The sequence below is a fragment of the Salvelinus alpinus genome, chromosome 9 (genome assembly GCF_045679555.1).
Source record: "Salvelinus alpinus chromosome 9, SLU_Salpinus.1, whole genome shotgun sequence".
NCBI lineage: Eukaryota > Metazoa > Chordata > Actinopteri > Salmoniformes > Salmonidae > Salvelinus > Salvelinus alpinus.
The window spans coordinates 4,975,167-4,987,903 of record NC_092094.1 but is presented as its reverse complement, the minus strand read 5'-3'; the positions used below and the strand labels follow the sequence as shown (position 1 = coordinate 4,987,903).

Genomic DNA, 12,737 nt, shown 5'->3' with positions numbered 1-12,737 from the left:
CCGCCGATAACATCTGAACAAAGTTGACTACAAATACAAAGTTGCCAATGCCTTTGCAATTTATACTAACAAGCGACGAATACAAATATGCTTCTAATGCAAAACGATGACTGTTTTAAAATATAAACAATAGGACCATTTTAATCATATTGAAATACATTTAATGTTCAATCAACTGAATTATATTTTGTTACTTGAAGGCTACTGTCTGAAACTAAACCAATTCACCTTGGTGGTGTGCAGACTGGTTTTATATTATTCTTAACGAATTCACACAAAACAGAAAAAAAATGCAACAATTTGTCTGTGAAACTGTATATATATACACTGCTCAAAAAAATAAAGGGAACACTAAAATAACACATCCTAGATCTGAATGAATGAAATATTCTTATTAAATACTTTTTTCTTTACATAGTTGAATGTGCTGACAACAAAATCACACAAAAATGATCAATGGAAATCAAATTTATCAACCCATGGAGGTCTGGATTTGGAGTCACACTCAAAATTAAAGTGGAAAACCACACTACAGGCTGATCCAACTTTGATGTAATGTCCTTAAAACAAGTCAAAATGAGGCTCAGTAGTGTGTGTGGCCTCCACGTGCCTGTATGACCTCCCTACAACGCCTGGGCATGCTCCTGATGAGGTGGCGGATGGTCTCTTGAAGCATCTCCTCCCAGACCTGGACTAAAGCATCCGCCAACTCCTGGACAGTCTGTGGTGCAACGTGGCGTTGGTGGATGGAGCGAGACATGATGTCCCAGATGTGCTCAATTGGATTCAGGTCTGGGGAACGGGCGGGCCAGTCCATAGCATCAATGCCTTCCTCTTGCAGGAACTGCTGACACACTCCAGCCACATGAGGTCTAGCATTGTCTTGCATTAGGAGGAACCCAGGGCCAACCGCACCAGCATATGGTCTCACAAGGGGTCTGAGGATCTCATCTCGGTACCTAATGGCAGTCAGGCTACCTCTGGCGAGCACATGGAGGGCTGTGCGGCCCCCCAAAGAAATGCCATCCCACACCATGACTGACCCACCGCCAAACCGGTCATGCTGGAGGATGTTGCAGGCAGCAGAACGTTCTCCACGGCGTCTCCAGACTCTGTCACGTCTGTCACGTGCGTGTGAACCTGCTTTCATCTGTGAAGAGCAGTGGCGAATTTGCCAATCTTGGTGTTCTCTGACAAATGCCAAACGTCCTGCACGGTGTTGGGCTGTAAGCACAACCCCCACCTGTGGACGTCGGGCCCTCATATCACCCTCATGGAGTTTGTTTCTGACCGTTTGAGCAGACACATGCACATTTGTGGCCTGCTGGAGGTCATTTTGCAGGGCTCTGGCAGTGCTCCTCCTGCTCCTCCTTGCACAAAGGCGGAGGTAGCGGTCCTGCTGCTGGGTTGTTGCCCTCCTACGGCCTCCTCCACGTCTCCTGATGTACTGGCCTGTCTCCTGGTAGCGCCTCCATGCTCTGGACACTACGCTGACAGACACAGCAAACCTTCTTGCCACAGCTCGCATTGATGTGCCATCCTGGATGAGCTGCACTACCTGAGCCACTTGTGTGGGCTGTAGACTCCGTCTCATGCTACCACTAGAGTGAAAGCACCGCCAGCATTCAAAAGTGACCAAAACATCAGCCAGGAAGCATAGGAACTGAGAAGTGGTCTGTGGTCACCACCTGCAGAACCACTCCTTTATTGGGGGTGTCTTGCTAATTGCCTATAATTTCCACCTTTTGTCTATTCCATTTGCACAACAGCATGTGAAATTTATTGTCAATCAGTGTTGCTTCCTAAGTGGACAGTTTGATTTCACAGAAGTGTGATTGACTTGGAGTTACATTGTGTTGTTTAAGTGTTCCCTTTATTTTTTTGAGCAGTGTATATGCAAGCACCACTTTTGCATTTTATAAAAATAAAAAAAATCTGAACCAAGTTATTTTTTTCATTTCACTTCACCAATTTGGACTATTTTGTGTATGTCCATTACATGAAATCCAAATAAAAATCAATTCAAATTACAGGTGTAATGCAATAAAATAGGAAAAACAGCAAGGGGGGTGAATACTTCTGCAAGGCACTGTATTTAGTGATTGGACCTGCTCCGCTGGGCTCCGACCCGCTCCACTGGGCTGCAGTGGAGCGGGTCGAGAGCTTCTAGTTCGTTGCTGTCCAAATTACCAACGACTTAAAATGGTCCACACGTGCGCACAGTCGTGAAGAAGGCGTGACAGTACCTCTTCCCCCTCAGGAGGTTGAAAATGTTTGTCATGGGCCCTCAGATCCTCAAAAAGTTCTACAGCTGTACCATTGAGAGCATCTTGACTGGCTGCATCACTGCTTGGTACGGCAATAGCAATACCCTCAATCGCATGTTGCTACAGAGGGTGATGCGTACAGCCCAGTACATCATTGGGGCAGAGCTTCTATATAAGGTGGTGCAAAAGGAAAACCATTAAAGACTCCAGCAACCCAAGTCATAGAATGTTCTCTCTGTTTCCGCACGGCAAGCACCAACAGGCTCTTGAACAGCTACTATCCCCAAGCCATAAGACTGCTAAATAGCTAACTATATACCTAACAAAGTGGCTACACGGACTATCTGAGTTGACCCTTGTATTTAACTGAGTTTTTATTTTTGACTGTGTCTATGCACCCTCACACTGACACTCCAACACACACACAAACACTCACTACATAATTTGATGACACACATATGCACATGCATTTATACTGACTACACAGACGCACACTCACAAGCTGCTGCTACTGTGTTTATGTTTGGGCTCCTGAGTGGTGCAGCGGTCTAAGGCACTGCATCTCAGTGCAAGAGGTGTCACTACAGTCCTTGATTCAAATCCAGGCTGTATCACATCTGGCCATGATTGGGCGTTCCATAGTGGGGCGCACAATTGGCCCAGCGTCGTTAGGGTTTGGCCGGTGTAGGCCGTCATTGTAAATAAGAATTTATTCTTAACTGACTTGCCTAGTTGAATTAAATACAAATCATATATCCTGATGCCTAGTCACATTACCCCTGTACATACAGTGCATTCGGGAAGAATTCAGATCCCTTGACTTTTTCCACATTTTATTACGTTACAGCCTTATTCTAAAATGGGAAAAATTAAATCCTCATCAATCTACGCACAATACTCATAATGACAAAGTGAGAAAAAAAAATGTTTTTGCAAATATATATATATAAAAAAACATAAGTATTCAGACCCTTTGCTATGAGACTCGAAATTGAGCTCAAGTGCATCCTGTTTCCATTGATCATCCAGGTTGTAAGGCAACAGAATAGGAAAAACGCCAAGAGGGGTGAATACTTTTGCACGCCACTGTGTAGCTGCAAAGTGGTAATCCTCTGAGACAGTCTGCTACACCTGCAAAGTGGTACTCTCCTCAGACAGTCTGCTACACCTGCAAAGTGGTACTCTCCTCAGACAGTCTGTTACACCTGCAAAGTGGTACTCTCCTCAGACAGTCTGTTACACCTGCAAAGTGGTACTCTCCTCAGACAGTCTGTTACACCTGCAAAGTGGTACTCTCCTCTGAGACAGTCTGCTACACCTGCAAAGTGGTACTCTCCTCAGACAGTCTGCTACACCGGCAAAGTGGTACTCTCCTCTGAGACAGTCTGCTACACCTGCAAAGTGGTACTCTCCTCTGAGACAGTCTGCTACACCTGACAGTTCCTAAATAACAGTCTTTATGAACCCATCATAACAGAACCAGTAGAAAGGGAGAAAACAGCCTGGTCCAACAGTGGGCTGGTTGTTCTCTGAACGTCCCTCTGTAAAAAAAATTGTGAAGAAATAGTTCTTCAAGTAAGATTTTTTTTAATTCACAAGCACTTGTGGTAATCTTAGTACAGTAAAACAATGTTTGTCTTCATTGAGTAGCCAAGCTATCGGTCAATCCACAGACATCTTGGATATCTCAATCACATGCTTCTGAAACTTCACACGAGATAAAACTAAGGTGATAAAAATCAAGAGGATTTAGGCTGCTTCTCCATTCAATTAGAATTCTAAAAGTTACTAGTAAAACAGAGAGATTCAATATCTCCCAGATAAAGCAGAGTTTTGCAGGACACAGCCTGTCTGAAAGCATAATATCTCTTATCCACCTTTATGTTTGGATGTTCAGGGAATACAAGATAAATGATACTTAAAGGTTGATTTAAATTGGTAGATAAGTGATTTGGCATTGTTGGGCTCCCGAGCAGCACAGTGGTCTAAGGCACTGCATCTCAGTGCTAGAGGCGTCACTACAGACACCCTGGATTGATTCCAGTCTGTATCACAACCGGCCGTGATTGGGAGTCCCGTAGTGCGGTGCACAATTGGCTCAGTGTCGTCCGGGTTTGGCCCGGTCGGTAGGCTGTCGTTGTAAATAAGAATTTGTTCTTAACTGACTTGCCTAGTTAAATAAATGAGTTGAGAGGAGGAAACAAAAGAAGATGAGGAAGAGGAGAAGGTTGGAGGAAGAGGAGGTGTGGTGAGCTTTAGTGTTAATACTGGAGAAAGGCCTTTGTCCCAGTCTCCGCTGTCTATGTACCACCAATGTCAATATAAATATCAAAACAGATACCAAACATTAAGAAACTATAAGGAAGAGAAGAGTAACTGCAGTGAAATAAGCCAGGGACCTGTGGAAAGAATCCCCCTGATCTCCCTGTGTCCGCCAGCAGGGGAGGACACAACACCTCAGCTCGTGCTGTATGGGGTGGACCGAAGGCCGATTCCACCAAGCTCTGGCTCACCCTCAGGTGTCCGAAGGACACACTGTGGTCCTCTGACAACTTGTTGGTAGGGAAACGGGTGGAGACCCCCCACCAGGTAGTGGCCTTGAGAGCCACGGAAGCCCTGAGGTGGTATGGACAAAATAGTCTCGACCCCAGACAAAGTATCACCCACAACATCTAAGGTCCCGGCCGCCACGGCCTGACAGTGCTGCGGCGCCTAGGGGAGGGATCTCTTCTGGGCCCTGAAGGATGGGGGCGGAGTTGATTCGGAAGAGCAGGAGGATGCAAATTTGATAAGGACTCACCCCATTCCTCCACAAAGGAGAGAAGACCGCTTTTTTAATAAAGGGATTTTTAAACCGTTTTACATGTCTTTAAAAAGGTATACTCTTGTTTGAATTATATGTGCACATTTGAAATGGCTTTTACAGATTGGATATTTTTAAAATTACTTATTTCTTAGGTTATTTTATTGTTTTAATAACAACATGTACTTTTAACATATTGTAGTGACCAGCACAGACAGCTGTGTGTTATGTGTTAGGCTAGTAGGTGGTTGTGTTGGACTGACCAGTACCCAGTGTTCGCGGGCTCCGACATGTCAATCAACCTGCTATCTGCCAATCACGGGAATGCCTGGAATGTTCTGATGCCGGGCATCGTGGCGGTTGGCGGAGTGGCGTGGAGGGGGGTTGGGCAGGGGGGTGGAGCATTGGAAGTTAAGACCAGGTTTAGCCTTTGTTCTCCCTCTTACGTCTGGCCTTCACAAGAGAAGGTCCCGGTTGGCTTGTGAGTTATCTTTCATTTATTTGGCGTGGGCTACGGCCAAACAGTAGCCTGTGTAAAGTTGGGTTAATAAACCGTCAATTCGCAAACTCAAACCTCTGTCTGGACAATTGTTCCTTTATGATCTAGTCAGGTCATTACATTGGTGTCAGAAGTAAAAACATTGATAAAAGTTAGCCAGCTAGCTAGCTGACTTCTGTGGCTAGCTACCGTAGGTGAGAAGGGGTTGAAAATGCTTCAAGGGAATCTGAAAGTGAAGGTGGAGGTAGGGGACGATTATGGCCAAGGAGGTGCGTGTGAATGGACGTCGGAGGATCTGGCTGAGGAGATCGCCAGGGCGTCGGAGCCCAGAGGCCGCTTGAGGGAGGACGTTAGAGTGATGGCCGCTGAAGCGGGCACGAGCGCTTCGTCGACTGTGCTTCGCGCCGATTCTGGTGGGCGGACCGAAGGGGTGACGTCGACGCGGGCGGGACGAGGAATCTGGGGCTCAGGATGTAAACAAACATGGCGGCGCCCAGTTCCCGGCTGCGTCCGTATCTGTTAAGACCCCGAAGTATTCCGGTAAGGCGGATTGGGAAGCTTTTCATGCTCAGTTTGAACTGTTAGCTCATTTTAGTGGCTACTGGCAGGTGCCCCTCTCCCCAGAGGCCAGAGCCAAAACTGTGTTCTCAAATAACAGAGGACACTGGCAGTTCAAGGTCCTGTGCTTTGGCCTGTGCAACGCTCCAGCTACTTTTGAGCGTTTGATGGACAGGGTGCTGGGTGCTGGTATACCAGACACTGCTGTCGGTATGAGTAATTTAGGAGGGCAACTTTATAAAGGCCTCCTCACAATGGCCTTATCATACAAGGCTCTACAGACAGATTTAAAAATACATAGGCTATTTTTGCGTTGATGATGAAGTCAAGTGGTTCAACATTCAAGTGTATTTTATTGACAACATAGAACTGCTTGTACAAGGCGACGGTCGGTGGAAGTCTGGCGCCACCAAGTGGACAATTTGTTTTGTTCCCTTGTGGCATCAACGCTTCCTGAGATATTTTATAAAAGATAAAATGTTATGTCAATATTATTATCTGCAAATTGTTTCTCCCACCCGTATTTGCTAGATTATTATTCAAATTTAGCTGTAAATCTGGTTTTAACTCAATAAGGATTTGTCTAGTTTCCGATTGGAGGGCGGATGACCGCGTGACTTTGTATCCTACCAATGTGTTACATTGTATCAGTGAAAAGTGTCTTTTCCCGACGTTGATCAAATCCCGATCTATGCCACCATTTTTTAACAGCATCATAATCTTTGATATTTGATGTAAAGTTTACAGAGCTCATTTTGCTGTAAGCGTTTCCGGATTTGACGTGTCTGAGAACGGCACCTTCCTCCCGAAAGCATTGCGGTATCGCTTCTCGGCCTTTTAGGCTAAGATCAAGAAAAAGATCGCGAGAAGTACCCGCGGGATCCACAAGGAGGTGCGATGTCGACATCGGCCACATCACAGTCAGCAGCCGCTGGACTGAAGAACACGCTGCGTTTTCAATGGACCGGAAATGATAGTTTGATGGAGAGATTTCGTTTTGGGAAGGAAGTTCTTTTTGGACCGCTACGCCTGACAGCAGACGACGTGCACTGCCTGCAACAGAACACACCGGATAAGTTTTACGACGTGTCGTTCTACACCATCACCAGGCTGGAGGAGGTGAGAGGGCTTTTCCGCGCGAACGCGACGGCACCCGCCCTCAGTGCTTTTCAAGTGGAGTCCCTGTGCAGGCACAACATGAGGGTGCTAACGGTGCACATGTTCAACCCCTGGGTCACAGAAGAAACTTTAGTGTGCTACCTCAGCCGGTACGTGACCATCTTGCCGGGAGTGAGAGACATTAAGGACGCCCTTGGCATCTGGACAGGGAAGAGGCAGTTTCGTGTGCTGCTAAAGGAGGACGAGAGCGGCCATGATGGCTACCGCCATCCACCCGCTTCCTTTTCCATCGGAGCAGACAGGGGCTACCTTATGTATGCGGGTCAGCCTCGTTTCTGCAGGAAGTGTAGCACCTACGGGCACCTCGCCGATGCCTGCACCCAGACAAGGTGCAGAAACTGCGGGACTCTGGGCCATATAATGAGGGATTGCACCGTGCCCAAGCGCTGCAGTCTGTGTAACTCTGAGGACCACCTGTTCCGTCACTGCCCGAAGGCAGCCCCCTCTTACGCCAGAGCGGTGAGCGGGAAAAGAGCGGAGAGCGACAAAAGACCAGAGAGCGGGAAAAGACCAGACGAGGGAGAAGGATTGGAACTACGCGCCATTGAGGAGGTGGTGGAGGAGCTGGTGATGGAGAGAGAACTGCGAGGGTCTGAGGAGAGCGGGAGTGAGACGCCATCATCATCCCACGAGGAGAGCGGAGAGACCGACGGGAGTTGGAACAAGCAAGTGGAGGGGGAGAAGAGAGAGCCCACCGCGCCCTCGGCTCAGGAGAGCTGGACAACGGTGAGAGAGAGGAGGAAGTGCTCGGGGAAGAGGAAGCAGATGAGCCCTGTTTCCCCACCCATCAGCATGGAGGCGACGGAGAAGTCCGCTCTGGGGGGAAACCGCTTCAGTTGTTTGGAAAGCGGGAGGTCTGAGGAGAAAGGCGAGGGAAACCCGGGCAGCGCAGAGGAGACTCTGATTTCCCCGTCAGGCAGCTCCATCGACAGCAACGGTCTGGCACCCAGCGGTGTTCCAGCACCCACACAGATGGAGGGGGAGCAGGAGGAAAGGGTTTTCCCGACCACGAGCTTTGTGGACAGTCCTCCCGCTGGAGACCACCGTTTCCCGGATAGGCCTCCTAACGAGGAGAGGTATTTAAAGTGAGTATGGAAAAATGTCATATTTTAGATAGTTGTCCGTTTCCCTCCTTATCCCATGTCGTCTTTTTTAAACCTAGCTACCATAAATGTTAGAGGGCTTAGGAACTCAGTTAAAAGGGCGACTGTTTTTTCCCATTTGTCCTCCATTCGCTTCTCTGTGTGTTTTTTACAAGAAGTACATTTAAAAGATCAAAATGACGTGGAGAGGTTTACGCGGGAATGGGTTCAGGGAGAGTCGAGGTGGAGTGTCGGCGGGGTGCATTCAACAGGGGTTGGTGTGCTATGTGGGAATAGGGATTTAAAAATAGTAGGAAGTTTTTCGGCTGTACACGGGAGGGTTTTAATAGTAGATATCGATTGGAGGGGTAAATGTTTTAGATTTATTAACGTGTATGCACCATCGACACCCAAGGAAAGGAGGGAAATGCTTAACGACCTAGACGCTATTTTTATGACAAACAGACAGGTGTTTATGGGGGGAGATTTTAATGTATCATACGATCGAGGTAATCTAGGAGGGCATCTTGTAAAAAGTTTAATAGGTAAATATAATTTGGTTGATACTTATAGAGTGGAGCACGCGGATGATACAGGTTTCACTTGGGAAAACAGCAGGGGCGCGAGGAGCCGAATAGATTATCTGTTTGTTCCGCGTGGACTCGGTGTGTCCTCTGCGTGCGTCACTCCGGTATTCTATTCGGACCACAGCTGCCTGTCTGTGACAGTAGAATTAAAAACAATTGAATTTGGAAAAGGGTATTGGAAAGTTAATAACGGCATTTTACATGACACAACTTTTGAGACAAGATTTAGGTCTTTTTTCCAGGGCTGTGTAACTATGAAACCGTTTTATTCTACTGTCATAGAGTGGTGGGAGAGCACAAAATTAAGAATCAAGATTTTCATTCAGAATTTTTGCAAAGACAAAGTACGTAATACCCAAAAAGATTTTTATAAATTGCAGAATGAACTAAAAGATCTACACATCCAAGGTAATTTGAATGGTGGTGGAATAGATAAAGACAAATTATGTATCCTGCAGAAAAAGCAGCATGCCTTTTTTGAAAAGAAAGCTCGAGACTTCATTTTTAAAAGTCAGCAGGATAAATGGGAAAATGATGAGAAGTGCTCTGCATATTTTTTCAAACAAATTAAATCACGGGGAAAGAGGAGGACTATTTCGGCTTTATTGGACCAAGATGGGGAGATGGTTGAGGATGGAGATGGCATGCTTGGTGTCGCTACACATCACTTTTCTCAGCTATTTAAAAAACAAACAATTGATTATGAGAAGGGGACTAAATTTTTAAAATGCGTGGATGTGCAGATACCTTTCGATATTAGAGACCAATTAGAAGGGGAATTGAAATTAGACGAAATTTATATGGCACTGAAGAGCATGAAAGATAACAAAGTACCAGGAGTCGATGGGCTCTCTAAAGAGTTTTACATCGTTTTTTGGGATTTAATTGGATGTCATCTGTTGGAAGTGTTTAGAAGTATATTTGGTTTGGAACATATGGGAGGTTCAATGTGCGAGGGGGTAATCTCTCTACTTTACAAAAAGGGAGACCCCAAGACATTAGCAAATTGGAGACCTTTAACAATGTTGTGTGTTGACTATAAATTATTAAGCAAAGCCATAACTAATCGACTATCTTCTGCCATGGCATATGTTGTTGGTTTAGACCAAACATGCGGTGTGGTGGGGAGAAAATTAACCTGGAACTTGCAATTGCACAGAGACGTTCAAGCATATTTAGAGGAAAGGCACCTGCCAGCTATTACTGTTAATTTGGACCAGGAAAAGGCCTTTGACATGGTAAGCCATGAGTTTTTATTTAGAGTTATGGGAAAATTCGGTTTTGGAAATAATTTTATGAAATGGGTAAAAATTCTTTATAGTAATGTGGGTAGCAGGGTAAATATTAATGGGAATATTGGAACGGTTATCAAGCAATTACGAGGTGTCAGACAGGGGGACCCTCTATCTGCGCTATTGTATGTTTTATATATTGAACCTTTCGCATGCGCAATTAGGACAAATTACAACATCAAAGGCATCCGTTTACCCGGAGGGGATATTCTAAAAATTTCGCAATATGCGGACGACACAGTTTTATATTTACAGGACGACCTGAGCTTGAAAGAGTCTATCAAAGTCATTGATGATTTCTCTGTTGCCTCTGGGTCAAAGATAAACAAGAATAAAACAGAAATAAAATATATGGGACAGTGGAAATGGAGAACCGATCAGTTATGTGGTTTGACTGTGTGCACAGGACCAATGGTAGTGCTCGGCATATCTTTCGGAAACGAAATTAAAGATGACATGTTTAATTGGAAAGAAAAACTATTATCGCTTAATAAAAGATTGGGACTGTGGAAAGGGAGGCGACTATCCTTTAGTGGGAAGGTGTTAGTGCTGAAGGCGGACATTCTGCCTTCATTACTTCACCTTGCCTATGTGTTTCCCATGCCGGTGTCTCTCAGAAAAACTTTCATACGGGCACTGTTTAATTTATTTTGGGGGGGATATGAGTACATCCGTAGAGATCGGATGTACCAGCCTATAGAGGCTGGTGGAAGGGATTTCCCTCATATTCCTCTCAAGCTAGATGCGTTGTTTTATTCAAATGTTTGTTGTCTTTTGTCGTCGACTGTACACAAATGTCACATTTTAATCAAATTCTGGCTGTCAGTACCGTTAAGGTTCATGGTGGAATGGGATAATAGTAAGCCAAAAGCTGAAATTGTCCCATTACATTTTAAGAAAATAGTGGAATGGGCAAAGAAAACCCCTGTCTGCAAAGTAAAAGAAAACGTAATCAACCACAGATTGCTATACGCGAAATTAATAGAAAATTGTAGTCCTAGAGACAGATTACCAATATCGCCTTCCACCTGGCTACGGACACAATTAAAAGGTTTAGACAACAGACTGAAAGATTTTAATTGGCTTGTTTTACACAGACGTCTTCCAGTCCGATCAACATTATATGATCATAATTTGACCCTGAATAAATTTTGTCCCAGGGACAATTGTTTTGCAATTGAAACAATTCCCCATGTTCTATGGGAATGTTCCTTTGCCAAATTAGTTTGGAGAAAAATTAAACAATTTTTTGAGATTTTAAAAAACATTGATTATGAAGGGGTAGCCAAACTTGAACTAAAAAATGTGGAAAGGGTGCAATTATTAGCATTAGTGACTCTGGTGTCCCTTATCAAGACCAAACTTTGGGAGGCCAGATGTGGTGCGGTCAATGACACCCTCAAGTGGTCACCGACGGGATTAGTTGAATTTATAAAACAGGACATTTGGAAAAGAATAGAATTCGAAATAGATAAGTGGGGCATTGTATCTGTGAAACAGAAATGGAAAGGGATTTACCCTTCACTGTAAATGTTTTTAGAGCCAATTGAAATGTAGGCTAAGCCTTTGTACATATTTGTATACACTGAGGTTTATTCAGAATTCACTTTGGTATATGTATATGTTTGTATTTATAGAATTCTTTGTATTGGTTTTTAGAGATTGTTAGAGGCAAGTTAAACTTGAATGTAATAATACTGGTCAGGTTCTGCAGAACAGCACTTTATTGAGTAGTTTTGCTATTGTTATATTGTTACACTACTTTTGGATACTGTTTTTATGAATCGATGTAATGTAATGCACTGATTTTGTAATTGTATTTTAATGAGAAATGAAAATAAAAAATCTTTTTCCAAAAAAAAAAAAAAAATCTGTTCTTATCAGTTTAATATCTGATACGTCCCCTATCTGGGGACCATATATTAAATTGATTTTTGGAATAGGGAGATGGAATAGGGGCTTGCTCCGTCCACTCCACGCATCGACCTGGTATTGCAGTACCTCCAGGAACGGTGCACCCCCTGCCATTGTAAAGAAAAAAGCAGACGAAGGTAACCGGATGGTTCTTTTATTAGAATCATGATGGATATTGGGTTTGAGCAAGTCTGTGTCTATGTCACTAGATAGTGGTCAGTGACCCATTTAATCAAAACAAATTCAAATAGTTTTTGATGCTTTAATGCCGTTTTTATGTGTATAAAATGATGTACAAAAATATATATGAGCTGTTTTCAAAGAAAATGCAACAATAAAACTTTTCCATAAGAAAATATATGTTCTCTGGGAGACCCGCCAGGGACCTGTGGAAGAAAACAGGCCCTGATCTCATGTCTGCCAGCAGGGGAAGACCTAACGCCCCAGCTCGTGCTGTTATGGGGTGGGCCGAAGGCCTCCACCAAGCTCTGGCCCACCCTCACGTGTCTGAAGGACGCACTGTGGTCCTCCCGCAACCTGCTGGTAGCGAAACGAG

At 44.6% G+C, this 12,737-nt stretch overlaps 1 pseudogene; it reads left to right on the top strand.

Annotated features, from left to right (window-relative positions):
* Positions 1 to 12,109: 12,109 nt before the first annotated feature.
* On the top strand, positions 12,110 to 12,290 carry LOC139531044 (U2 spliceosomal RNA; annotated as a pseudogene).
* Positions 12,291 to 12,737: the final 447 nt, after the last annotated feature.